The sequence below is a fragment of the Peromyscus californicus genome, unplaced genomic scaffold (genome assembly GCF_007827085.1).
Source record: "Peromyscus californicus insignis strain IS unplaced genomic scaffold, ASM782708v3 Scaffold_4__1_contigs__length_199733344, whole genome shotgun sequence".
Taxonomy (NCBI): domain Eukaryota; kingdom Metazoa; phylum Chordata; class Mammalia; order Rodentia; family Cricetidae; genus Peromyscus; species Peromyscus californicus.
The window spans coordinates 149,894,798-149,921,273 of NW_026294562.1; the positions used below are offsets into that span (position 1 = coordinate 149,894,798).

At 48.1% G+C, this 26,476-nt stretch overlaps 1 protein-coding gene across 1 annotated transcript in view; it reads right to left on the reverse strand.

The window, feature by feature from the left end:
- Positions 1-26,476, reverse strand: part of Sergef (secretion regulating guanine nucleotide exchange factor) — a 213,104-nt gene that overhangs the window by 31,144 nt on the left and 155,484 nt on the right.

Genomic DNA, 26,476 nt, shown 5'->3' on the forward strand with positions numbered 1-26,476 from the left:
TCTTTCACACTTCCTCTTAGACCGGTATTAATTTGGATTCTTTGTAAATAAGCAAAACCTTGACAATATATCATCTAGTAAAATAAAAAAAAAAGGCTGGAGAAAACAAGTTGCCAATAACTCTCTTCCCATTACCACTTGTCTTAGTGAGGGTTTCTAATGCTACAAAGACACACCATGACCAAAAAGCAAGCTGGGGAGGAAAGGGTTTGTTTGGCTTACACTCCAGCATTGCTATTCATCACCAAAGGAAGTCAGGACAGGACAAACAGGGCAGGATCCTGCAGGCAGGAGCTGATGCAGAGGCCATGAGGGGTGCTGCTTACTGGCTTGCTCAGCCTGCTTTCTTATAGAACCCAGGACCACCAGCCCAGGGATGGCCCCACGCTGTTGCTAAAGTTTTCCTGCCTGGCCACAGTCAGGACAAATCTCTCTAACCTGCCAGTCCCACAGCTGCTCAGACCCGACCAAGTAAACACAGAGACTTATATTGCTTACAAACTGTATGGCCGTGGCAGGCTTCTTGCTAACTGTTCTTACAGCTTAAATTAATCGATTTCCATTAATCTATGCCTTGCCACATGGCTCGTGGCTTACCGGCATCTTCACATGCTGTTTCTCATCGTGGCGGCTGGCAGTGTCTCTCTCACTCAGCCTTCCACTTCCCAGCTTTATTCTCCTCCTTGTCCCGCCTACACTTCCTGCCTAGCCAATGGCCAATCAGTGTTTTATTTATTGACTAATCAGCAACACATTTGACATACAGAACATCCCACAGCACCACGTGTAATGGACTGGACCCTCCCCCATCAATCACTATATTAAGAAAATGCCCTACATTGGGCCTGGAGAGATGGCTCAGCAGTTAAGAGCACTAGCTGCTCTCCCAGAACCAGAGTTCAATTCCCAGCACCCATCTGGCAGCTCACAACTCTCTGTAACTCGAGTTCCAAGGGCTCTGGCACCTTCACCCAGATATACATGCAGGCAAAAGACCAAGGCACACAAAATAAAAATAAATCTTAGAGAAAAGAAAATGCCCTACGGCTAGATCTTATGGAGGCATCTTCTCCATTGAGATTCCCTCCTTTCAGGCGATTGTAGATTGTGTCAAGTTGACATAAGACTAGCCAGCACACCACTCAAACATAACACCTGATGCAAAAAAAAAAAAGCAAACATGTAAACCGACAACAACAACAACAACAACAACAACAACAACAACAACAACAAACCCAATGCAGTTTAAGCCACTTTGGATTAACCCCTTGTGAACTGCACCCTTCCTCGAAAGAGCCCTGTTTCAAAGTGTTCGTGACTAAAGTCCTGACTTGGAGTGTGAAAGCAGCTTTTGGAAGGTTGAAGAAAATTCCAGAACACAGGGTTCCTGAGCTCTGTTTGATGGGGGAAAAGAGAAGGAAGCAGATATTTCAGCAGAATGAAAGACGGGAGTGACAAGGAATGAAAGCACTTTTCTTCCGGGGACAATCCTAGGCTTGGGGGCCACATCCTTGGTTGACAACTCTCCTGACAGCCTGAAGGGAACCGCTTCCTGCGCTTGTCGCCAGAACACAGATGCCCACCATCCTGCCTGCTCAGGAGCAAATGCTTCTGACACCATGCCGAACACTCACATTGATCTCTAAGCCCTGGAGGACAGAGCCGTATCTCATTACCTCTTGTCTTCCCAGCTTGGCACAGGCCCTGGCCTGTAACGGGCACCCAGAAATGACAGTGATTGAATGCAAGGGAGGATATCAAAGAGAAGTGTGCCAACTTTTCTTCGGGGCTTCTCTCTTAGAGGGATTCATTCATCCACTCAGTAAACACACATTTTCTAAGTGTGAGCTCGTTCTTAGCCCTTTTACTGATTTTTAGTGTAGTTTAGTCTGAAAAACACTTCACATTTCCTTGATACCAAGATGGCAAACTTTAATGACATATAATAATATGTATCAACTTTTAGCATTTTTCCAATGTGCTTTTGTACTTTCACACTAACCTGGTGCGATGGCTATTTTTGGTTGTCAACTTGACTACATCTGGAATAAACTAACACCCATGTGGCTAGGTACACCTGTGAGGTTTTTTTTTCTTAATTAAATCATTTGAAGTAGGAAGACCCACTTCTAATCTGGATCTTTGGGGGGGGGAGATAAACCTTTAATTTGGGCCACACCTTCTGCTGGCAGCTTATATAAAGGACATGGAAGAAGGATGCTCTCTCTCTCTCTCTCTCTCTCTCTCTCTCTCTGCCTGACTGCTCTTGCTGTCAAGTCAATTTCTTTACTGGTATTAGAGCCTATTTATTCAGGATTCCAGCATACACCTCAGGCCAACTGAGACCAGCCTCGTGGACTAAGCAGCTTGGACTTTCCCTAGGTAGACGGCCATTGTTGGATTAGCAGGACCACAGCCTGTAAATCACTTTAATAAATTCCCCCTCTCTCTCTCTCTATAAATACATATGTATTTCTGTTCCTCTAGAGAACCCTAATACAACTGGATATGTAATTTTATTATTTTTAGACCAAGAAACTCAGGTCTAGGAAAAAAATATTAAGTGATGTAAGGTAGCGTCTCAAATTTTAGGTAACTAAGAGTCACTTGCAGTACTTGTCAAGAATACTGATTCTTGAGCTGGAGAAACGGCTTAGCAGTTAAGAGTGCAGAATGCCTGGGTTTGGCTCCCAGCACCAACATGGGGCAGCTCATAATGGTCTACAATTCTAGTTCCAGGGATTTGATGCCCTTTTCTGGCCTCTGCAGGCATCTGCACAGATGTGGTGCACATAAACTCATGCAGGCAGCACACATACACCTAAATATAAATAAAATCATTTAAAAAAATTCAAAGAACCAATTCCTGTCCTTTTACTCCAGAAGTTCTGACTAAGCAGGTGGCCCGGAAATATTCGCTGTGATGCTGCTTGGCGATTCCAAGGCAGATGGGCAACAGTCCCAGACAAGGTCTGCACTGACTAAAGCTCAGGCTCCCTCAGGCTGGGTGCCCAGTTACTCTTGGGCTCAGCATGGCATGTAGGTCATCTGAGGTCCCTAAGGTCAGGGGATAGGAGGCAAGTCACATACACAGTACCTTCATAGGGCCTGGGGGGAAACCCAAAGCCAGAGACAGTGGGTGATGATGGCAATTCCAAGATCCTGTGCGTAAACCTATGATGGCGGAACAGCAGCTAGTAAATGGGTCACATCCCGAGGCCCTAAGACCCGAAATGTCAGGTTCTAGAGAGTGACTGCGTACTGTACTCCACACAAAAGAAACAACAAAATAAGTGGTGAAGTACCCCAGTGTGGGAGCTACTGGAGGTGTATAACACATTCACTTTGCATTTTAGCCCTTCTTCTCCAAGTAGAGAAAGCTCAACAAATGGAGCACGGTGGGAGAACCCAGTAAGGAACAGTCACAGAGACAGTGTGACCGGATCTCACTTTCCATCGGCTTCCCCATCTAAGCCCTGCTGTCTGAACCTGTGTTCTTACCCAGCAGCTCCTGCCTTCCACCCGACAGCCTATGACTGCACATCTTCTTTCACCTGAACTGTAAAAGCCAGTCCCCTCTGGCTCTTCCCTCAGTCTACTTCCCCAAGAAAACCTCAGTCCTCTTCAAGGATACAGGTATCATCACTGTGGCGGTTTGAATAGGCATGGCCCCCAGAGGCTCATATATTTGAATGCTTGGCCATGAGAGAGCAGTGCCACTGACAGGGCTTAGGAGGCGTCCCTGGGGGTGGGATTTGGGATTTCAAAAGCCCGAGTCAGGCCTAGTGTCTCTCTCCCTGCTGCCTTCAGATGTGGATGTAGAACTCTCAGCTGAGAGCCACATGCTCCCCTCCAAGAGGATAACGGACCAAACCTCTGAACTGTGAGCAAGCCCCAACAAAATGCTTTCCTTTATAAGAATCACTGTGGTCAGGGTCTTCACAGCCATAGAACACTGACTAAGGTACTCATGGACTGTGTAGACAAGGATACAGCTGAAGCCGGAGAGGTCTGGTTACAGGGCCAGGCTCTAGCACCAGCTGTTTGATCCTGGGTTAGCATTCCTCTGCGATTCAGCATCTGTGTGCCGAGTGGGACCCATTCCATCTGAAGTCGTCTCCAACCCCGGGGTTTTATATGACAGTCTGTTTTAAAACTATTACTGATCTTTTACCACCTATGGAATTACAAGTGCCTGAACTCGGATCTAAGCACGAGACCCTGTGTGACGACCTGGTCCCCTTTGCTGTAGCGCCGGTCACTTTAGAGAGTCTGAAGCTGCCCCACGTTCACGAGCATGCCTGTAGGCTTCTGTGTCTTCATCACTTTTCACGACTTCACCTACCTGAAGGTTCGTCATCAGTGCATTTATTCAAAGACCCAATCACCCACATCTTTGAGTTTCCTTTCCCGGCTAGAACCTAAAAGCAATCTTTTCCCCCATAAGTCCTTAAGAGTTCTTCCCAGCGGCAACCACAGCACCTCTGCAACCATCCCTAGAGGGCAGGGCCAGCATGCGTCTCCTACCATTCAGCACAGAGTGCTACACAGACAAAAGTCTGACCAGTAGTGCTTGAACAATGTCAGAAAGATGATCCAATTTCAGCTGGGTCCCTGGTTGTAGTGGCGGCCATTGCAGAAAGGGTCACATGCTGAACCAAGAGTTCCAAGGCTTGCACAAGAAGGAATACTAACTCCTATTGTAGGGAAGAGCTTTTTACTCGAAATCAGCCCCAAGGAGGTTAGCTAGGAAAGGGCCACGGATTGTAGAGGTGCGGCAGTGAGTGCGCGCAAAGGCCTGACAGGATTCTGACTGCCAGTAACAGCGGAGGGAAGGTGGGTCATCAGCTCGGTGGCTGGAGGGTAAGTGGGAGCACCGGATAGCAGAGCACACCCTCCAATGACACGGTCTGGATTCTTCATCCCATAGAGCTGTGGAGGGAGGCAGGCTTCCTACCGGTTGGGTGAACTTGGAGGCAATCTCTTCCTCTGACCACTCCTGGCTAGGACCTGGACCACTGCTGCATAAATAGTCTCTGTTCACCTGGGTTACAGACAAGGGCCTGTATGCTTTATCCCAGGCTAGACCATCAGTTCTGTCTGGGAGGACACATCTTGTTTATCTTCCTCTTTTCCTCATGCCTCACACAGGTCCTGCTCACAGCAGATGTCAATAAATGTTCTCCAGATAGATGCTCATATTTAGATCAAACTGACTCAAATTCCAATTAAAATCCCCAGTCAGAATGATAAGATATAGTTCATTTTTTTTCCTCAAAAAGGACAATCTTGCTGTTTAATACAACCTAATACATTTTCTTCACAACTCTGAGACAGACACTGGTTCTGTTTTTAGAAGGCGGATCTGAGATGAAGAGTCGTGCTTGCTTTTGGTATTTTATGCTGATGAAATTGAGGCATTTCAGAAATGAGTGATAATGTGGTTTGCTGGGAACTGTTCTGCTCTGTCCTGGACTATTTAGAGGAGTGGAGACAGCTGAGTTGCAGCAGAGCTGAGAATTCAGCAGCCAGGCTTGGGACCCAGGCTGCAGGGTGAGCACTCCAGCCTGTCTAGGTTCTGGGGGTCCTCTGAAGCCGATCACAGCTGCTACTGAGTTGGAAGACTAATGGCCACCTCCCAATTCCTCGGCCCAGGTCCTTTACCTTCACAGGAGCTAGACTGCCTCCTTCATTTACTCAAACACTCCACTTCCCTACAACCCAAAGGCCATTGGCCTTCCTTGAGAACCCTGGGCTTCCTGTCTCAGTACTGACCCCTTCAAATTCCTATAAACACAACCACACTCAGAAACACATTCCTACGAACTCCCACCTTTGTGCAATGGTCAAACCCTCCCCTAGTGGCAGGGGTCCTGGGCATCCCCACCACTTCTGTTTCCCCCTGTGTCTTACATGATGTAGGCAATGTGGAGTTTGTAGCTAATGAAACAATTCAAGGAAGAATGTGGTCTTAGAGCTCTTTAAGCAGATTCACAGATGCGTGTTCTTTTGGGAATGCCAAATGGGCCTCATCTCCTGCCAATTCCACTTCTGACTGGAAGTGGCTACCTGGAGTGCCGTGTGGAGAATGTTTCTGTGGCTGCATCCAGATTCGGGGTGGGGGAGGAAGGAGGGAGGCTGGTTAGTATTCTGTGGCAGCTATTGGCTTTCTATCAACCAGACACTGACTCTAGGGTGCTGGCTAGTTTCTGGATGAAGTCCAACACCTTCAACACATCACACCAAGTCCCTCACTGGGGAGTCAGCACACACACCAGCCTAATCTGCTTGCTCTGCTACAATCCAGATTGAAATGTTTCCCAAGATGCATGTATTAAAGGTTTGATCCCCAATACATGGTGCTGGGAGTGGGGGAGGTAGAACCTTTAAGATGTGGGACCCAATAGGAGGAAGCTAGGTTCCTGCAGGTGGGTCCTTGAAGAGGAATGATGGGCCCTGCCACCTCTCTCTCTCTCTCTCTCTCTCTCTCTCTCTCTCTCTCTCTCTCTCTCTCTTTCTCTGCTTTCCTGCTGTGATGCACTCACTTGCTACAGCCCCAAACCAAGCAGGGCCAACTGGTGAGACACTGAAGCCTTTGAACTGTGAGCCAAAGCCAAGTCTTCCTTTAGAAACTATCAGTGACAGAAAGCTGACTGGTGACATCCCCAGCACATAATCTATATCTAAGCCACATGGAGGTATTTAGACATTCTCCTTCCTCTCTCTTTCAGAAAGGCTTTCACTATGCAGGTCTTACGATGGCCTGGAACTTGCTATATATCCCAGGTGGGATTCGAACTCATTTTTCTCCTGCCTCAGCCTCTGAGGTTCTGAGATTCCAGACATATGCCACCACGACCTGGCTCTAGTTTTTGGACACATTTCTTTTCCCAGGATTCTTGAGTCTTTGTAAATGCTATTGCATTTTTCTAGGATGTTCTCTGTGAAGACTTTCCATAACAGTAGGAAAAGCGAAGCCTGTCTTTTGAGCTCTTACTCTCCCTCCCCTTTGCCCTCAGATTCGCCTCTCTATACATCTGCCCCTTCCTATGACAGGAGGGACAAAAGAACAGGACCTGGCTGCCTCTGCCCACTGCCCACTGCCCCCAGGACACCAGGCCCAGACGAGGTACTTGCCAAAGGACGGCTGAATGAAGAATTCTTTACAATCCCTACCCTTTTCAGCCCCCCACGCTGTCTCTTAGAGGCGCAAGAACTAGCCACTATCTATAGCCTTCTGTCCTGGCAGTCGGGGCTGTCACCTCGCAAGTCCACCCGCCACTAGGAGATGTCCTCTCACTCTTCCTCACTCCCAGTTTAGACCAAAAACTAGGTGCCACTTTGATGTACATTAATTTAGTACTGACTGGATGGAACAGAGTGGATGACGTAATCCAACCCTTCCTCAAGCTCTGATGTCCCAATTTCAACACAATCACCAGTATGGTTGTTTTTCTCTCCATGCTGGACCTGTTCCAGGCCATTGCCTACTTTCTTGAATAGTTTTAGCAGCCATCCTGGCACCCTGGCATTCCCCTTTAGATCTTGCAATGGATCCCCGACTTGGGATCTCTGTTTTTTAAGATCACATCAACCTCTGTGGCATAGTCTCAGCGCTCCCTCTGTCTGGACGCTCTTCATTTGAGATCGGCTATGTCTCCCCAAAAAACGTGCTAGAAGATTCATCCTCAAAGCAAAAGTGTTGAGATCATGAGAGCAGTGCCCTCATTAACAAATTAGTGCCGACTTCAAAGCAGATTTGATGCTGCCCACTCCTTCTCTTGCCCCGCCCTCACACACACTATCTCTGAGACAGGGTCCTATGTAGCTGAGGCTGGCCTCAAATGCACTATGTAGCAGAGGATGGCCTTGAATTTCTGATCCTCTTATTTTCACTTTTCCAGTGCTGGGATCCCAGGTATACGCCACCACATTGGGATCACTCGCTCTTGGTGCCTTTGCACCATGGAATCATGTGGTCAAAAGGCCCTCTTCAGATGCCAGGGCCTCACCTTCAGAACTATGAGCAAATACATATCTACTCACTATAAATTTCCCAGCCTCTAGCATCTGTTACAGTATCATGAAACAGACTAAGAGAGTATCTCAACTCAAAAAGTCACTTCCTTAGGAGGTCCTTTCCCGACCATCCTATCCAAAGTACACAAAACAGCTCCCAGATACTCACGGCCCCAGCAGCATATTTATTTCATGCACAGATAATCTGAAATAATCTTACTGCTTTATAGTTTGTTTCTGTCATCATCTCCTACACTAGAATGTAAGGTCCATGAAAAATAGAGCTGTCTGCCCCCTTTCCAGCCACAGCCTATCTAAAAGAGGGGCTAGCTGGGACTAGGGGCTAAGTAAATGAGCATTCCCTGAAAGCCGGGTGGATAAACTTCATCTTATTATTTATTTTTAAATCATTGTGTTTATACATATGTGCCATCCAGGTGCATGTTTGTGTGCGTGAGAATGAGAGGGCGGGCACATGTGCCATGGAGTACAGGTGGAGGTCAGAGGTCAACCTCGGGGGTTGGTCATCAGTTTCCCTCTGTGTCTTGTGCTTGTCACCACAGATGCCAGCCTAATGTCCCAGGAACTTGCAGAGATTCTTCTGCCCCTCCCTCCCACATCGCTGCAGGAGAGCTGGGCTTTCGGACACATTACTGCGTCTGGCTTTACGTGGGTTCTGGGGAACCTGAACTCAGGTTCTCAGGCTTGTACCACCACCAGTTCTTTTCCCACTGAGCCGTCTCCAAATAGGGGACAAGGATGGGCCTCCTGTCTTCCTGTTACACGTTCTCCTTAATCACTACACAGACGCCAACAAGCCTGAGAGCACGACATAGAACCCAAACTAGGGTTCCAGTTTACACCTGTTCCTCATGAAACACAGTGTAACAGCATGAAAGCTCCCAGCTGAGTGTGGCAGGAAGTGGAGTCTCTGCATCTGCCCCAAGGCTGAGAGGGCGTGTGTGGCTCCCGCTAGAGCCCAGCCCTAGGGCAAATGTCAGGGGTGTGATGCTCATGCCAGCAAAGGATGGTGTTTCCAGGACTGGCATAGGACCAAACAGGCGGCATTTGACAGAGGGATCTGAGCAGCCTCTGGGAGGGAGGGGGTGAGCACAGGGGAGGAAGCTACGGAGAGGACTCGGAGAGGACTCGGCATGACCTCAGTTTCTAAATGTATTCAGCAGGTCCTAGTGGGAAGGTGGAGGGGATTAGAGGAAGGAAGCAGGCCTGGTCCAAACCCCTCCCAGGCCAGGCTCTGTGCTGGGCAGTGTGCACATAACACCCCGCTCAGTTCTACCAGTGCCCTCCCAGGGAGATGGCACGACGAGTCATACTCTCACTTGTAGGAAAGCTGGGACTCGACAGGGAAAGTCACTTTCCTGATTCCCAGGATGCTTGTTTGTAGTAAGGCTCCCCTTGCAAGGCTGTTGTGAGAACACACTTGAGTCACAGTGTAGACCACATACAGCTGTGCCACACAATTCACTTTGATTTCTTAACAGCCGCACAGAATATTAACGACGAGCTTGTGCAAGGTCACAACTACTCAATGGTGTTTGCACTATGTCAGGCCGGGGAGTGAGAAACAGCGCTGTCAACAATCAGAACAATCGGACACACAACTGCACCCGGCACAGCCATGCTCATCGTGTGAACAGAGGGGCTGGGAAACTCCACCCCATGGGGCCTGCAGGGATGTTGGGTGGAGAAAATAACTACTAAATGAGAATCTGAATTACATGGACAGATGCCCCCCCCCCCCCAATAGCCAGATAGCCACTGTGGACACCCTGAATAGGGACAAGCAGCTTCAGGTTGGCTCGATTCAAGTGTGCTTGGTGGTGACATATGGACTCAGAGCCTTGCTTGGGGTGTTAAGGATTCTGCAAGCAGCAAGCAGCCTCCAGTTTTCAAGGACTGTGCCAGCCCCAACAAAAAACGAGTCTCTATCTTGCTGACACTCCCCCTAGAATAAAATAGCATGGATCTCCTGAGACACAGAACCATCAGCCTTTGGAGAGAGCTGGCATGGGAGAGGGCATGGACTGAATTATTCTGGTGATCAGACTGCAGACACGTTGCCATCGGCACCTGAAAGGATTGCTTCTCTGGAAGCCAAGCCAAGTGGGCTCTGTGCTAAAAGGGTGTCAGCCCTCACGGAGAAACGGGACAGAGTGTCCTAGTCATCGAAGCTGCCAGGGAGTTGACGCATGCCTTGCGTTTGTGCTCTGGGGAGCCACGGATGTTCTTCCTCAGGTCATGTGACCCCAGTCACTCACACACACACACACACACACACACACACACACACACACATACACACACACTTGTGAGACTGGACAAACTGGGTTTTACAGAGTGGGAGAAAGAGGCTCACAGAGTGATTCGCTGGTCACAGACAGGCAGGCAGGGTGGTTCCTCTGACGTCAAGGGCACTAACGCTTTCAAGATGAAAAGCAAAGCCATGGGGCCGGAGAGGTGGCTCAGCAGGCAAAGTGTTCAGTGTACAAGCATGAGGACCTGAGTCCAGCTCCCGAGCATCCGAACAACAGCAACAAGACGTGGTGTAGACAGACTTGGCACTGAGGGCTTGCCAGGACAGACAAGGGATCCTTGTAGCTTACTGGTAGTCAGCTTAGCTGAATCAGGAGCGGGGAGAGACCCTGACTCAAAAGTTCAGGTGGAGAGTACTGAAGAAGAAGAAGAAGAAGAAGAAGAAGAAGAAGAAGAAGAAGAAGAAGAAGAAGAAGAAGAAGAAGAAGAAGAAGAAGAAGAAGAAGACAGCCATTGTCAATCTCTGGCCTTCACACACCTGCAGATCCATGTATGTGCACACACAGGAACACATGCACATGCCTGAACATGTACTCACATGCCATGCCCATACACGCACAGACACACATGCACACACACATGCACACACTACAAATAAATAAATATTAAGAAGTAAAGCCAAGAATCAAAGACCCTAAGCTGGAGTCTCGCTGCCCCAGTCTCTGCAGGAACACCCGTGCCTAACAAGAGTCACCCTGCTCCAGCTGTAAGGAAGTCTGGAATGCAGCTTCCTGAGGGCCAATATCGTCTCCCTTCGCTACTGCGCAGGGCTATCAGCAGCGGGCCTCCCTGGGTGGTGGCCATCACCACTCTGGATTCACGCGGCGCGTGAGCCTGGGTTTTCATGAGGCAAATGTTCTTGGAGTTCATATCTATTCCTCATAGATACCCACAGGTGCTGCCACACGGTGCTGTGACGAGTGACTCCACTGCCCATCAGTCCCTGCTCTCCCAGCCACTCTGTAGGACACAGAGACATCTCGACAGCTCTCTTTCCCTCACCCACTTACCCTGGACACAGAGAGATGCATTCAGGCAACAGACCAGAAAACACTGCCTAGGGGAGGAGATGGAGCTACTGCCCCGGGGACTCTGGAGACAGACTGAGGGGTGCAGCTGTAGAGGACGCCCCAACAAACTAGTCCTCAGATTCCAGGGTGCATCACCTTGATAAAAGTCAACCCAGCATCCTGCAGACTTAGTGTTCAGAGAAAGGGCAGCGCCCTGCTTGGTTTTTCTAAAATCAGACATGTCACATGGGTACAGGGGTGTCACCCCCAAGAAGCAGGGCTCTTTCCCTGACTTGACACTGTGCCTGTGACATGTGCATGCATGCTTACTAGTGGGTTAGTTGAGCAATGGCTAAAGCGCACACATTACACAGAACCCTCTCGCCGTAAGTCTGAATGCAACATCTGAACACACAGAAGCATGGGAGCTGCTTCCTAAGAGGGAGACTCTCTAGACTGCTCAGACGTCTCTTTGGCTCCTCTCCCATGCATCCCTTTTCAGAATGTTCAGGGAAAGAAAGAGAACCACGAAGGGCAGAAAGCAAACCACGAGTCCTCAATGAACAGAGGTAAATGAGCCTGACTCCCAAAGAGGTTGGATGCAGGTAAGACTATTCAAGGGCATCCAAAGCCTCCATGTCCTGTTGTCTATATTTGAATATTTAAAAGTCACCTCCAGTGAAATGTGATCAATTTCCAATGAAAATCTTTCTACTCAAACCTAATCACTTCTATATTAAAAAGATTATTTTCCAGGCGGTGGTGGTGCACGCCTTTAATCCCAGCACTTGGGAGGCAGAGGCAGGCAGATCTCTCTGAGTTCGAGGCCAGCCTGGTCTACAGAGAGAGTTCCAGGAAAGGCTCAAAGCTACACAGAGAAACCCTGTCTTGGAAAAAAAAAAAAAGATTATTTTCCAAGGCCAGATGGTAGTGGTACACGCCTTTAACCCGGCACTCCAGAGGCAGAGGCAGGTGGATCTCTGAGTTGGAGACCAGCCTGGTATGTTTCAGGATAGTCAGGACTACACAGAGAAACTGTCTCAAAACAAAACAAAACAATAGATTATTTTTCTCTACTCCCATGTGTATATAGACAACAATATTAGACTCAATGGGTTATAGAAATGAGGAGGGCAAGAAGTTGGGAGAGCTGGGTCCTGGAGGACTTCAGGGGAGAAGTAGAGAGTGAATATGAACAAAATACATTGTATGCATGTATGAAACTCACAAATAATTAATAAAAAATATTATATTAGGAAATAATTCAGCTGGGCCTGTCAATTACCAGGCTAGGAGTCTACCCCATAGGAAGGCTGCCTTTCTGAAGACATGCTAAGGAGTTGAGAGAAACAATTATCTCCTTAATGAAACAACGTACTTCCTTTCCCAGAAGGCCCCTGGGGCGGCTGCTCACAGAATTCCCTCACAGCATTATTGCCAAGCCTGCCTGCCTGCCTGGGTTAGAATTCTGAAAAGCGTAACTTTTCTTCCTTCTAGCTTTTTCTTCTGGATACTGGACAGACGCCTCAGCACTCCTGCCCCGATAATTTGGGCTTTCCCACTATTTTTCTAACGTCCCTCCGCCCCGCCCCCCTCTACCATGCACAGCTTCCCATTTCTGCCCTCCTCCAGGAAGCTGCTGAGATTTCCAGCTTGCCTGCTCTATTATTTTTCTTTCAAATGCTAATAAAATTATCCTTGAGTTTCAAAAAACTTATTTTAACTTAGAAAATGGCATATCCACAGTCCATTCCTATCTGGAACCCTGGGAACACTCCCCCAGGGTTTCCATTTCCTCATGGCTAGACCCAAACCATCCTAAGGTGTCCAATTATTTGTCTTCAAATCACATGTTCTTCTAACCTCTGCTGCTGCCCCTCTAGCCCAGCTCTGCACTGGTTCTTACCCAGAATAGTGCAAAGCTTTCCTCTCATTTTGCTGCCCACAACCGGCCTTGCATCCATGCAGTGTTGGGAGATCTGCAAATGCTCAATTGAACACGGTCCTCTTCACATGTGACACACACGTGTCCACCTCTGTTCCAAATCTTCCAACTGTCCCCATGAGGATATAGGGAAGTCCCTAACAAGGCCTGCAGAGGTCTGCTATATTCTTCTCCACACTCAGAGACCATACCTTATTCCCTCCTGGTCATCCCTCAGCTCAGATGTCCCTCACAGCTCCCTTCCTCAGCAAAGCTATCCTTTCCTTGGTTGCTCGAAACCGATCACGACCCCTTACGCATTCTCTCATGTCACCTTGCCTCTTTATTCCGCAATGTTTCTCTAGCTTGTATTTTATATGGCTGATGCAACTATTTTCATAGGCTTTGTTTCCCCCGAGGAGTGCAAGACTCTCCAGGTCAGGGTTCATGGTGGTCTTAGCACCAGAGCACAGCCAGCTTTCAGCACAAGGCCGGGTACACAGCAGGTGGTCAATAAACAGCCCACTGAATGCACAAGGAAAATGTGGTCCATTGCCACATTTATCGCATCTGAGCATCTAAGGATCCTTTCTCCTATCATCCCCAGGGGGCTTGTTTAGGTTAACAGAAACTGTTTATTCTCCCTCCATACACCCCTCTTAGTCCTTCTCATACGCACACAGTGGCCTGTCTTCCATGGGGCAATGAGATCCTGATGTTGCCATGGCTATGCTGCAGATCCATGTGTCCCCAAAAAGATTATCTCTCAGCTTTCTGGTATGGGAAAATAGTGGGACCTTTAAGAGGTGGAGCCCAGTGGGAGGAAATTAGGTCATGGGGTGCACAGCCTTGAAGGAATTTTGGGCACCCCAGTCCCTTACCTCTCTCTGTTTCTTGCCTGCTATGAGGAGAACAGCTTTTCTCCAGCATGGGCTCCACACTATGATGAGCTATGAATGTCACCACAGACCCCCAAACCTCCAACCAATGGCGCATGGGCTGAAGCTCTCAATGCCACCAGCCAAAATAAACATTGCCTCTTCAAGTTTGCTGCTTTAGGGGTTTTGTCACAGTAATGGAGAGTGAGTGGTACAGCCACCATTGCTAGCATTACCATGGTAACGTTTACTGAGGACTGACTTAGCATGCATTAGGCACTTTGCTAAGGAGCAGAATTCATTGAATCCTCACAGTATATTACTAGTCAGACTCTGCTGCTGAAGAAATACTGAGAGAGGATATACTAACACGCTTGGGCCAGGATTCAAACCTTGGTAGAACCCTGTCTATATCTTAATCATAAACCACTGCCTTACAAAACGGGACGATGCCCACTCCTGGTGATGTCTTAAGGATTCCACACATTCAGTGCTTAGGGTGGCTGCTGGCATTACTGTGGTGCTGGAGGCATTGTGAGAGGCTTCATCACTTACCAATTTGCTCAGAACAAACTAGTCTGGCTTCCTGTCTGAGGCTGAAACAACTCATAATTTGAAAAAGAAACTCTTATGAAAGCAGTATGCCAGGGCATGGAGAAGGGAGCTGTCACAAAACCCGTGCCCAGATCTCCAGCCCCCAACCAAGCGGTTCATAATGGCCTGGGGTCTCTTGAAGCAAGCCCGAACACCGAACAGGGCTGCACAGGGAACTGCCTGCAGCAGTCTCTTGGATTCTCGCTGCTTCTGTTAATCTAGCTGAGCTCAGGGGTGAGTGAGTGGGGATCCATCAAGGTGCTGGTGCCTCAGTCAGAGCCTCAGGAAGCCAAGAGCTGATACTGCACCATAGTGTCATCTGCAACCTGGAGAGAATCCAACCTTCCCAGGCTCTCTCCCTACTCTATCACTCAACACTGAACAAGGGAAAAAAAGAGAAGGAGCTAAAATGTTTATGTTCTTATTTTATGTTGGGCATTCTTACAACCACAGTTTGGTAAGCCAATCCCAACAACAAGCATGAGCAGCGGGTGCATAATCCTCACCAGAGAAACTGCAGCAAAACAAGATATTCATCCACAGGCTGAGGAGGTAGCGTGCTGCACAAGCATAAGGCCCTGCGGAATCCCCAGAACCCACACACTAGCTCACGTCTGTAATCCCAGGGTTCCCATGACAGACACAGGAGAATTCCCAGAAGCTCATGGGCCAGCTAACTTGGTGTACCAACTAGCAAACAAGAGACCCTGTTTCCAATGAAGTGGAAGATGAGGACTGACATCAGAAGCTGTTCTACGAACACACACACACACACACACACACACACACACACACACACACACACACACAGATTTAAAGAGAGACTCAATCACTATACAGTAAAAGGGGCAGCTGAGACTTCTCCCCAGTCCTGTCAGGTCTCCCAGTGTGTGCTTGTTCTATTTATGTTTTGGAAGAGATTTATAATGACGGAGCCTTCAGGACAGATTATGGCGATGACTTGGATGGATCTAAGTAGTAGTGAAGTCAGGAAAAAGCATTTGCCTCTTTCCTTCCATCATCTTCTGCTGGCTGAGTGCTGCCCAGGTGCCAGGCACTGGGCTGAATCTAGGTGATACGGAGGCAGTAAGATGTGACCCCTGCACCTGAGCAGTTTACGACTAGTAAGAGGGGTTCCCTAGGGGGGGAAAAGACAAGCAAAATAAAAGGAAACTGAGCAAGAGAGATGAGGGAAAGGGCCCTAAGACAGTAAAGCCAGAGAAGCCCTTGGAAGACAGCTCCAACCTGACTGTATCACCCAGCATCACCAGGTGGATTATCACACCCTGAATTTTCCAGTCTCCATGTGTAATTACCCCAGGTGATAGGCTGGAATGACTTACAGGTCAGGAGACTAGCTCGGTGACCCAGCCATCTCTCGGCAAGGTTGAGAGCAGTGGCTGGCAGAGGAAGGGGAGTCAACTCCGCAGACTCAGGCCTCCACTTGGAAGTTTCTGTCTGAGCTATAAGGTACCTTTATTGTTAGGTACCATACATTATGTAAGTTCGCACATGGCATTCTATATACATGGATGAGCTGTTCTCAATGACAATGTTATATGTCTACTGGAAATTGGTTTTTACTATAATAAAGCATGGAAAATGAGCCAATTTAGAAGATTAAAATTACACATGGAAATACAGAATGGACTAAGATTTTCATAGTCAAGGATGATGCTCTGTCTCTAGCTTCTGAACACCTTCTTCCAAGGGAATCACCAGAAGCCAGAAAATGCTATTGATTCACCAAGGGAAGTGTTTCAGTGTGCTGGCTCCTGACAGTGATGGGGAGGAGAGAAAGGCAGCTGCTCCGCTCACTCCGGTATTTGTCAAAGCTTTGCAGTAACACAGCATTTTCCTGGGCGAAGTGGGGCTGTCCCAGTTACTGCATAGGAGATGGGCCTTCTGCTGCTGGCCATTAAAAACATCCTTTGTCCTGCCAGCTTCAGAATCCAAGCACTGGCTACATACAGGTGGGCAGTCCCAAAGCATGGGAGGTTCTGAGGACAGCATGGGCGGCCGGCCCTTCTGCAGGTCCCCATGCGAGCTCCTGGCAGCTCCTTGCCAGCTCTTTCTCCCCAGCCTTCTTTTGAAGTCCTCTTGTACTTGCCCATCTACTTGTTTTAGGAGCTCGGTCAGCGAGTTCTCCATGCCCTGCTTCAACTGCATGTCCCGCTTTGTGGCAGTCTCGGCACAAACAACTTCAGTCAGATTTCACTTCTGGGGTTCAGTGATCAGAGTCTACCCCCCCACCCCCGCCCACTCTGGGCTGCAAGGAGCCTGGGCAGGGACACTTCGGAGAGCTCACTGTTGGAAGAGCCAGACGCCTTCCTGGCCCATCAACTGGGGGTTGGGAAGCAGCCACCCCTGGACTGACCCTTGGCCTTGGATGGCTGCCCCCCCCAATCCTGGCATCACTAAAATGCAGACGGGGCACACTCTTCTTGTCGCCTCCTCCTCCCCATTGTGTATGAGGAAATTAGATTAGCCTATGTCCTCGCTGCCCCTCCCAAGTCTGAACCCGGTGGTTTTCATTTTGTTCTTTTTTGCATTACATGCAAATGAGTGACAGAGAAACTCAGTGATGGCTGTTTAGAACTTGGAGCTCTAGGTTGTGAAGCCGGACAGACAGAAGAAATTGGCCCATCTCCTTCTTTTCCCTACTCATTTGATAAGTAAAACAAGGACCAGAGAGGGACATAAATTCTGTGGGGGTGGAAATGATCTTGCTAATTGCATACCTAGCATAGTTTCAAATGTGTTTGTTGAGTGAATGAATGAATGAATGAATGAATGAATGAATGAATGAATATGGTTCCTCCAAGGTCACCTAGCCTCAGGTCCAGAAATGGTAGGAGAGGGCTCAGGTTGCATCAGCCCCTACAAGGGATGAATTCTCTAGCAGAAGTGCCAGAATACAGCCAGGAACAAATTCTCAAGGCTGATGGTGTCAGTGGCCCCTGATCAGGGAGGGGGCTTCTAGTCAGAGTCCTCTGCACTACGCACTCGGAATCATGATAAAATTACTACACCCTGTTCATAAGTCTGCACTGGCCCCTGCATCGCCAAGCACCCCACACTCTGTCACAGATCTGCAGTGCTACGTGGTAGGTTGAGTTGGGCTGAGGACTTCAAACACTGTGAGTCTAGAGAAATCATATGCTGTGGCTTGGTTTTGGTTCCCATGGGCCTCCGTGATCAGGCAGTACCTGGGGAAGGGTCCTGGGCACCCTTGGGAGTCCTGACTTGGTAAGTCTATGTGGACAAATCTAGCTCTGTACTCCTTCCTCTGGAGTATTGAAGAAAACGAGTCAGAGGCAGGGTGGTAATTTACAAAAATCACCCCCAGCAAGGAATGACGGACTGGCCATGTAGTCATGGTACTGGAATCTCACACTGGACTGCATTCTGGCTCTAATATGCAAGAACTGGGTAGTCTTGAGCAGTCTCTCGGGTTCTCCACAAAGTCTGATACCTACCCTGCAAAGCAACTGCAGGATTGAGTGAGATATCCGATCAAGCCAGAACAGTGGCTGGCAGGCAGCAGGTGGGCAACATGCTATACCACACTCAAAACATTCCCTGAAAGGGACTCTCGGTGGTACCCAGGGGCTCCCAGACAAACCCTCGGTGTCTTAGGTGTATGCGTGCTGTGCCCCAGGAGTCCCACCCTGCTAACGACAGAGGTGGTCATGTGAGCACATCAGCCTTGCCAGCCTCACCTCCACTCTGGCTGCCTGAGAAGTGAGGACAGTCCTGCTGAGAGGGGAGGCTGCTCCTGTCTCAGGCAGCGCCACTGCAGCCCCTGACCTACTTTCTTACTAAAAATAGCCCTTCTTAGGTCACCGCCACAGACCGAATTCCACTGCTTCACTGCACCCTGGAAGCAGGTGGGTGGGCAGCACAGCACATTTGGAGAGCTGGGGCCTCCACTTGATGGTGCGCAGCTGCCCACCAAGTGTGCCGCTCTGTCACGCCTGGACGGAGGGCAGGGTGTGCTTGCACACAGCTAAGGTGGGTGGCGTGCCTTGGTAAAGTCACAACTTTTCCTTGATGGCTTTATATATATCAAATGGGGATAATAAAAGTAACCTTCGAGTGTTGCTATGCAGATAGAAACTGCTGTACAAGGCGGTCTCTGTACAGAAGAGGTGCTTGGTAATGACGCTTGCAGAGCTCTTCACCATCTGCCTGCTGCTCCACAGGAGCTGCCCGCTGGAGCTTCTCACAGGTGGGCTAGCAAGGAACCCATCCATCCCGACGCAAGAAATGGGCCCGAGAAAGAGGACTTGCCTCGTATGTGTGAAGTTCTGTGTTCAATCTCAGCAACACACACACACACACACACACACACACACACACACACACACACACACACACACACACAACCTACGGTAAGCTGAAAGGGCCAGCAGCAAGGTGCTTGAGGGTGACCAGATCACAGCTGAAGGTTCTTGGCCAGGTTATCTGTATTTTAATGAACTGGCAGCTCTGATGCACTGTTAGATCTGAGAACCTTTGAGGTAGTTACCTTTTAAGGCACATAAATGAACAAATGAGTTATTGTTATGTTTATTCTATTACAAGTATAATTCATGGCTATTATGATATAAGCAGTAAACATGGAAAACTGAAAGGTAAAAGTGAAAATGCAGTCAGTATGGAGTACTTAGATTATGGCAGGCCTTTTACCATGTCCTGGGAACTCGGTTATCACGTGCTCATGGAACATCTACTGTATATACACAAAAGCAAATGAGAGACATGAAGATAAGACATAAACACTCACCCAAAGCACACATGTTAGGGCGGAGCCAGTGGGAACAAGGAAGGGGAATCTACAGAACTGGCGGAAAGGAGAGGAGGGCCCTGCTGGTAAGGGGAGGAGGGCAGTTCAGGAGGAATGAACTGGACACAGGAAGGTGTTTATCAGGAAGGTGTCCTTAAAGACACCGCACTGAGGGACGTGTAGACAGGAAATCATGTAGCAGTGACATGCACGGAGACAGCTGGCATGAGGGGCCCAAGCAGCAGCAGTGTTCCTGCACTTGGGGCTGTGATTCTCACGGCTTCTTTCTTTATACACAGCTTTTGACTTCACATGGACCCGTCTGATGCTGGCCCTCAGAAGTGCGATGCTTCTTCCTAAATACTGCAGATGGGTCAAGTAGATGGTCCTCATTCATCCAACACAGATTCTGGACATTGATATAGCTCTTAATTTTACTAAGGCACAGAAACATCGAGATGAAGCCAAATGTGGTGGCACATGCCTATAATCGAAGCACCCAGGAGACAGAGGTAAGAAGATAGCCACAAAGTTCAAGGCCAGCCTTGCCTACATAATGAGTTCTAGGCCAGCCAGGTCTACATAGGAAGAATTTATCTCAAACAACAACACATACATACAAACACAAACAAAACAAACACCACCCAAAATACAAAGTAAAACCACGATGGCACTGGAGATGGAACTCAGAACCTCTGTCAAGCTGGACTCTAGCCCAGATTTATCCAAATTCAAGAGCCTTCCTTAGGAGGAAATTTGAGGATATGAATTAATAAACCAAAGTAACTAAATATCGTTAAAGCTCTTGGCAATGTTGCCAAAAGGCTTTCCAAAGGAGGCCCGCTGTCTCTACAAACGGGGAGGTAAGGCACAAAGAGGCCACATGACTATCCATGTAACTGGTGAACGTGGGTGAGATGAGAGCAACCTCTTGGCCTCCTAACTTCCAGCTGGGTCCCCTTTCTTCTGCAATAAGATCAATTCTGGTGAATGCCTCTGATCGCTTCTAATGCTAGTGTTTTAGGTTAGCAATGGTCTTGGGTGGATGAGGTAATACACACCTGCTTACATGAACACATAAAGGTCTATACTTGAGTAAATTTCTCCATCTTTAGGAACATGAATGCTTCCACACCAGTGAAAATTTCTGTTGTAGTCAAGCTGAATACATGTCACATTTGAAATGTCTCCTGTTCTCCACAGCCACACCACCGGAATGTGTCCAATCTCATCTCCCATGGCTCCTGGTCTCATGTTCAAACCCTGTGCATGTCTTAAGAAAACTGCCCTACAGGATCCCCAAAACATTTCCAGACCATGGTGTTCACACAGTCATCAGCCTACGGCTTTGCAGCACCTCTGGATAGAAAACTGCTTTACCTACAGAATAAAAGCTCGCTGACTCCTGTTATTAGAAAGAGATAAAGTAAGAATGCCATTCTCTAAAGCTTGCAGGGTAGATCAACTTCAAAGAGGCTTCTAGAGTTTGATGGGCACAGGGCAGACCAGTCCAATCCCTTGCTTCTCTAACCACAGAGGCAGGGATCCTAGTAGACTGAGGGAAGTGGGAGACAAGGAGACAGTAACCAGAGCTTCCGTGTGCTGAGGAACTCTCAGACCGGGCACAATGCTAACTTCTTTGTTAGAATCCCTAAAGTAACAACACTGCAATGATCTCCCCGCCTTCTTTTCCTTGGTGGTACTGGGGGTTGATCCCAGAGCCTTGTGTGTACTAATGTACACTGCACCATGGAGCTGTATCCCAGCCCCTAAAGCCATCTGAATGCTACATATCAGAAACGTTGGGACCCATGAGTAACTTGCTCGAAGGCCATGCTATCACTAAGTGGCAAAACCAGGATTCAAAATCAAGTATGCTTGTCTTACGACACTGTCTCAGCACACCAACAGCACTCCAGTTCTAGGTGTGACACACGCTCCAGTGGACACCCATGCTCTCTGCACCAATGTCTCCCCACTTGTGACATGGGGATAACTGTTCCCAGTCTGCCCCTCCAGCTCAGTGCCGCAGCACTGTTGCCATGGTGAAGTGGTGGAAGACCTGTGAAGGACCCAGACAGATGAACAGGCAGTTAGGAGAGTCTTACACCTCACACCTGGCAGCTGAGCACCTCACCAAGGTCCTTTGCCATTTAAGGAGAGTTTAATTGCACTGCTGGACCGCTCAGCTCCCCCGAGCAGCAGGAAGTGAGTAGCTGCAATGCGTTTCCTCGTGACTTTCAGAGAAGAGCAGGAGAAGAGGTTGACACTCTGAGAAAATCCATTAACCAAAATACTGCATTCTGGGAGCACCCTGGGGAGTCATGGTTCCTCAGAATATTTTCTGCTCTATCACTCAGGTGCCTGGCTTGTACTCGGTCCCACCCACCTTTCACTGGAAGGCTGTTTTAAGAAAAGCAAGATTCAGCAGAAAGGGTGTTGGGTTTGGAGTCTATCATCAAGGGGTTAGTTCAAATGAGTTGAGATCATTTATTTCAGTTTTCAGAGGTGTCTGGTGGAGTAGCAGGAGACCTGGGCTGTGCTGTAACAGTTCTACTCACTGGTTGTATAACAGTCGGCAAGATGCCTAGCCTCAGTTTCTTTCCCTTCATGTAAAGTAGGAGTGATGTGCAGTTAACCTCCCCGAGACAGTACTTCTGCTGGAAAGCCAACATCACATCTGAATCCTCATCGCGGGCAGGGCAGGGGGTGCTGAGGGCTTTACCACACTCTTGTCCTCTCAGCCCTCGGTGGTGGGCACTACCATCTTCATCGATAGATGGGAAACTGCAGTCAGAGGAGCTAAGTAATCTGGGCCATACAACTGTTACACTTTCAAGTTAGGTGTCCTAGGTAGGGTTACTATTGCTGCAATGAAATACCATGACCAAAAAGCAAGTCGGAGAGGAAAGGGTTTATTTGGTTATAGTTCTAGATCACTGTTGTCATCATCAAGTGAAGTCAGGAGAGGAACGCAAACAGGACAAGAATCTGGAGGCAGGAGCTGATGCAGAGGCCATGGAGGGCTGATGCTTACTGGCTAGCCCCTCATGACTTGCTCAGCCTGCTTTCTTATGGAACTGAGGACCACCAGCCTAGATATGGTAACACCCACAACGGGCTGTCCTCTCCTCAAATACTAATTAAGAAAATGCCTTATAGGCCTGGCTACAGCCCCATCTTATGGAGGCATTTTCTTAACTGAGGTTCCCTCCTCTCAGATGATTTTAGCTTGTGTCAAGTTCACATAAAACTAGTCAGCCCATTAGGATTCAAAACTCTGGTCTTGACTGGAACCTATGCTCTCAATCGCCAGCCATGTTCCAAAGAGCTGTTGTGAGGAAGACATGAGATAACAGGTGCTTGGCAGTGTGGGTTCCTCTTCTCTAAGACATGGCTACTTAAACTGTGGGCCGGTGACTAAAGGTGGAGGGTCACAAAAATTGGCCGCAGTAAAGAGTTTATGACCACACAGTGATCAAAAGTAAATTCAAAATCAAACACACAATGGGTATGAGGTGTTGCATCACGTGACTGCATGGTCTCCTTGGTTCTGAGCACACACAGGCAGACTCTGCACCGTGCATGCCATCACAACACCCAGTACCAATGGATATGCTACAAACACCTCAGCTTAGATTCAAGATTACTTTACATTATAAACTGTGGTGAATTTACTGCACACACCTACTTATCTGCTCTTACAAAAACGTAATGGTTTCTTTCTAATATTTTCCTATTGTTATTTCTCAGTAGGCAAGCATACAATTAGTATATTTTTGGATTTTACTGTGTTAGAATGTTGGATCAAAAAAACCCTGCCATTTGAGTTGCTCATTTGAGTTTCACTTTTTAAAAAAAGTTAAATGAATTTGGGCTTCAGATGAGAACAAGATTTTTAATCATGTCTGAAATGGCCCTAAACAATACTTTTGCTGTTTTGTTTTATGTATTTATGTGAAGTGGCAATCTCAGCATTGACAGTTATACAATAAAAACATAAACCAACTCTGAAAAGCACTGAGGATGTTTCATGTCCTGCAGTATCAAGACTTAGTTCTTCTCATAGAAATACACAAGCAGGTCCATCCCACTAGTATGCAATTTAGCTTACAGAGTTAACAAATACAAAATTAACTATATACTGAAGAGCTATTTTAAGTTTATTTATGTTTATCAATAAATATTTGATACCTATTTTATATACTTAGATGCCAGGGGTCACATAAAAATGTCTCAGGTGCAAAGGGGTTCATAACAGAAAAAGTCTAAGGAGCCCCAGCTAAGATAGAAGACCATGAAGCTCTATAGTGTTCATATCTCCATGGTCAGTGGGGCCACAGGGGTCCTGTGTGAGCACTATGCTTCTTGAGAAGAAGACAGACTGATGGGGTGGGGTGGTACTTACTGAGGTAACCCTCAGATTTGTGAAGTCAGTCATTCTATGAGTAGAGGCAGGGTTAAAGATGAAATTCCTCCTCACTCTTCAAACCTAGAGCTGAAAGCGCTTCGGCAGTGAGCTGTTGCTGAAGAAGAATGATATGTCACATTTGCACACGATCACAGATCTCTTCAAAGCTGATGGTATCCAGGGTGACTGCTGGGCACTGATGAGCAGAGGATGAGACTAGAAAGTAGGGCCTTGTGTCTTCAGAGAAGCTGGACAATCCCACAACCCATGCTTACACAGAAAGGAGGAAGGGCTGAATCAAAATGGAGCTGTGGTTCCAAATGTGTGCTGAGTTCTCTGCTTCTCTACCCTAGAACCAGCTTGTTGCACTGGCATGCACCGTGCCGAGTATGCCTGTGTGTGCTCAGAACCAAGGAGACCATGCAGTCACAGGATGTAACACATACTGGGTGTTGTGATGGCATGCATGGTGCGGAGTCTGCCTGAGTGTGCTTAGAATCAAGGTCATATCGATCTACCCAAGATGCTCATTCCCACAGCCAAGAGCCACAGGGTCAGAACTGTGAGGTCCGGGAACCAGGGAGATTGCTCAGTGATGCTGTGCAAGCATGAGGACCGAATTTGGACTCCCAGAGCCCACGTACATGCCATGGGCACAGCAGCTACAAGTAATTCCAGCCTGGAAGGTAGAGACAGGCACTCAGAATGAGCTGGCTAAACAGAAGACTCTTGTGGGGGAGCCCTGGATTTAGACTCTGCATCAAAGAATGAAGTAGAGAGTGACTGAGGAAGACTCCCAGTGACAACTTCAGGCCTCCAAAAGCATGGCCACATACATGCAAAACTACATACATCCACCTGCACACTCTCCTTGTTTACTTTCTGTTGCTGTGATAAACCACACTGGTCAAAGGAAACCTCAAATGACATATTTGGCTTCTTCTTGGCCACAGTCTGTCATTGAGGAAAGGCAGAGGGGGAACTCAAGCCTAAAGCAGAGTATGCGGAGGGCTTGTGCCTCACGGAGCCCTTGTTCTTCTTTCCAGTGTGGCCGCACTGATGAAGTCTCCTCTCCTACTTTTCTTTTCCTTTTTTTTTTTTTTTTTTTTTTTTTTGGTTTTTCGAGACAGGGTTTCTCTGTGCAGTTTTGGTGCCTGTCCCGGATCTCACTCTGCAGACCAGGCTGGCCTTGAACTCACGGAGATCCACCTGGCTCTGCCTCCTGAGTGCTGGGATTAAAGGCATGCGCCACCACCGCCTGGCCCCTACTTTTCATCATTACTTACCTATTTAATTGGCACACTGGGACAGGTGGCCGAGCCCAGCCTGCTGGGCTGCTGGAGCCTCAGTCTTTGCCCGAAAACTCTGGTTATAGATCCATCAGAGGAAGACAGCATGGGGCCTTGAACCGTGGACTTGGGAATCAGAACATTTCTCCCAACCCTTTGATATCCACTAATTATACAATTACTAATTATGCAGCTGGGGGTAAGTTGCTTAATTTCTCTGCCTTGATCCCTCACTCACAAGTAGATAAACGTCACTAACAGTACCTACCTTATATGACTGCTGCAATGATTAAATGAAAAAATTCGAATGACAAAAAGCATCCTACTTGCACAGTGCCTGGCATGGAGGCAAACACACGCGTTAGCTGTCACTCCAGTGTGACAACAGTGCCAGCACACTGCCTGGCGCTCAGCAAGTTTCTCCTGGGGCACTAAAGGCCCTATTATCTGCAGACCGGGTGAGAGGAGGCATGGGCTTGGAAAAAAGGAAAACGGAGCACTTTCTCCTAGGCAGCCTGCTTGTACGAAGCAGTGAGAGCCACTACATACAGCCATCAATCCTGCCTCACTGTATGCCTGCAGGAAGTACCGACTCCAGGCTTCCCCTCAGGAAGAGGTTTGCATACATGGAAATGTTCTTATGACACACTATCAGGAGGGCATGCTTATAGGAATTATCTTGATTGTGCTAACTGGGGTGGGGAGACCTGTTTACTGTGAGTGGTGCGGTTCTCTGGTTAGGATCCTGGGCTGTAGAATGGAGAAAGGGAGCTGAGCGGCGGCATGATTGATTGTTCCTTCTCTGTTTCTTGACTGTGGGTGTTTTGTGACCAGCCTCTGCTGCTCTGATCCCCCACCCCCACCCCCCAGCCCATGAAGGACTGTATGCCTGAACAAGAAGCCACAACCCTCTCTCGTTTGTTGTTAGGATAGTTTATCATAATGATTGGAAAAGTAACTAAAAGGGCCGACTCCTTGCAAAAGATAGCCAGGCCGGCCGTGGGCCCAGTTCATGCAGTGGCAAGAAGGAAGTACCCACCAGACATGCTGCTCTAACGTTACCAACGGTATCGTGATTCCACGCCCTATAGCAGGAGCACATGGCAGAAACACTACCTGTGTATCCACGAAGGAAAAGCTGGGCTTCAGTGGGCCCGTGCCACCACCTCCCTCTGTAAGAGGCCCTCGTAACACAGCTAATGATCTCCACCCCAACCTCAAACCACAG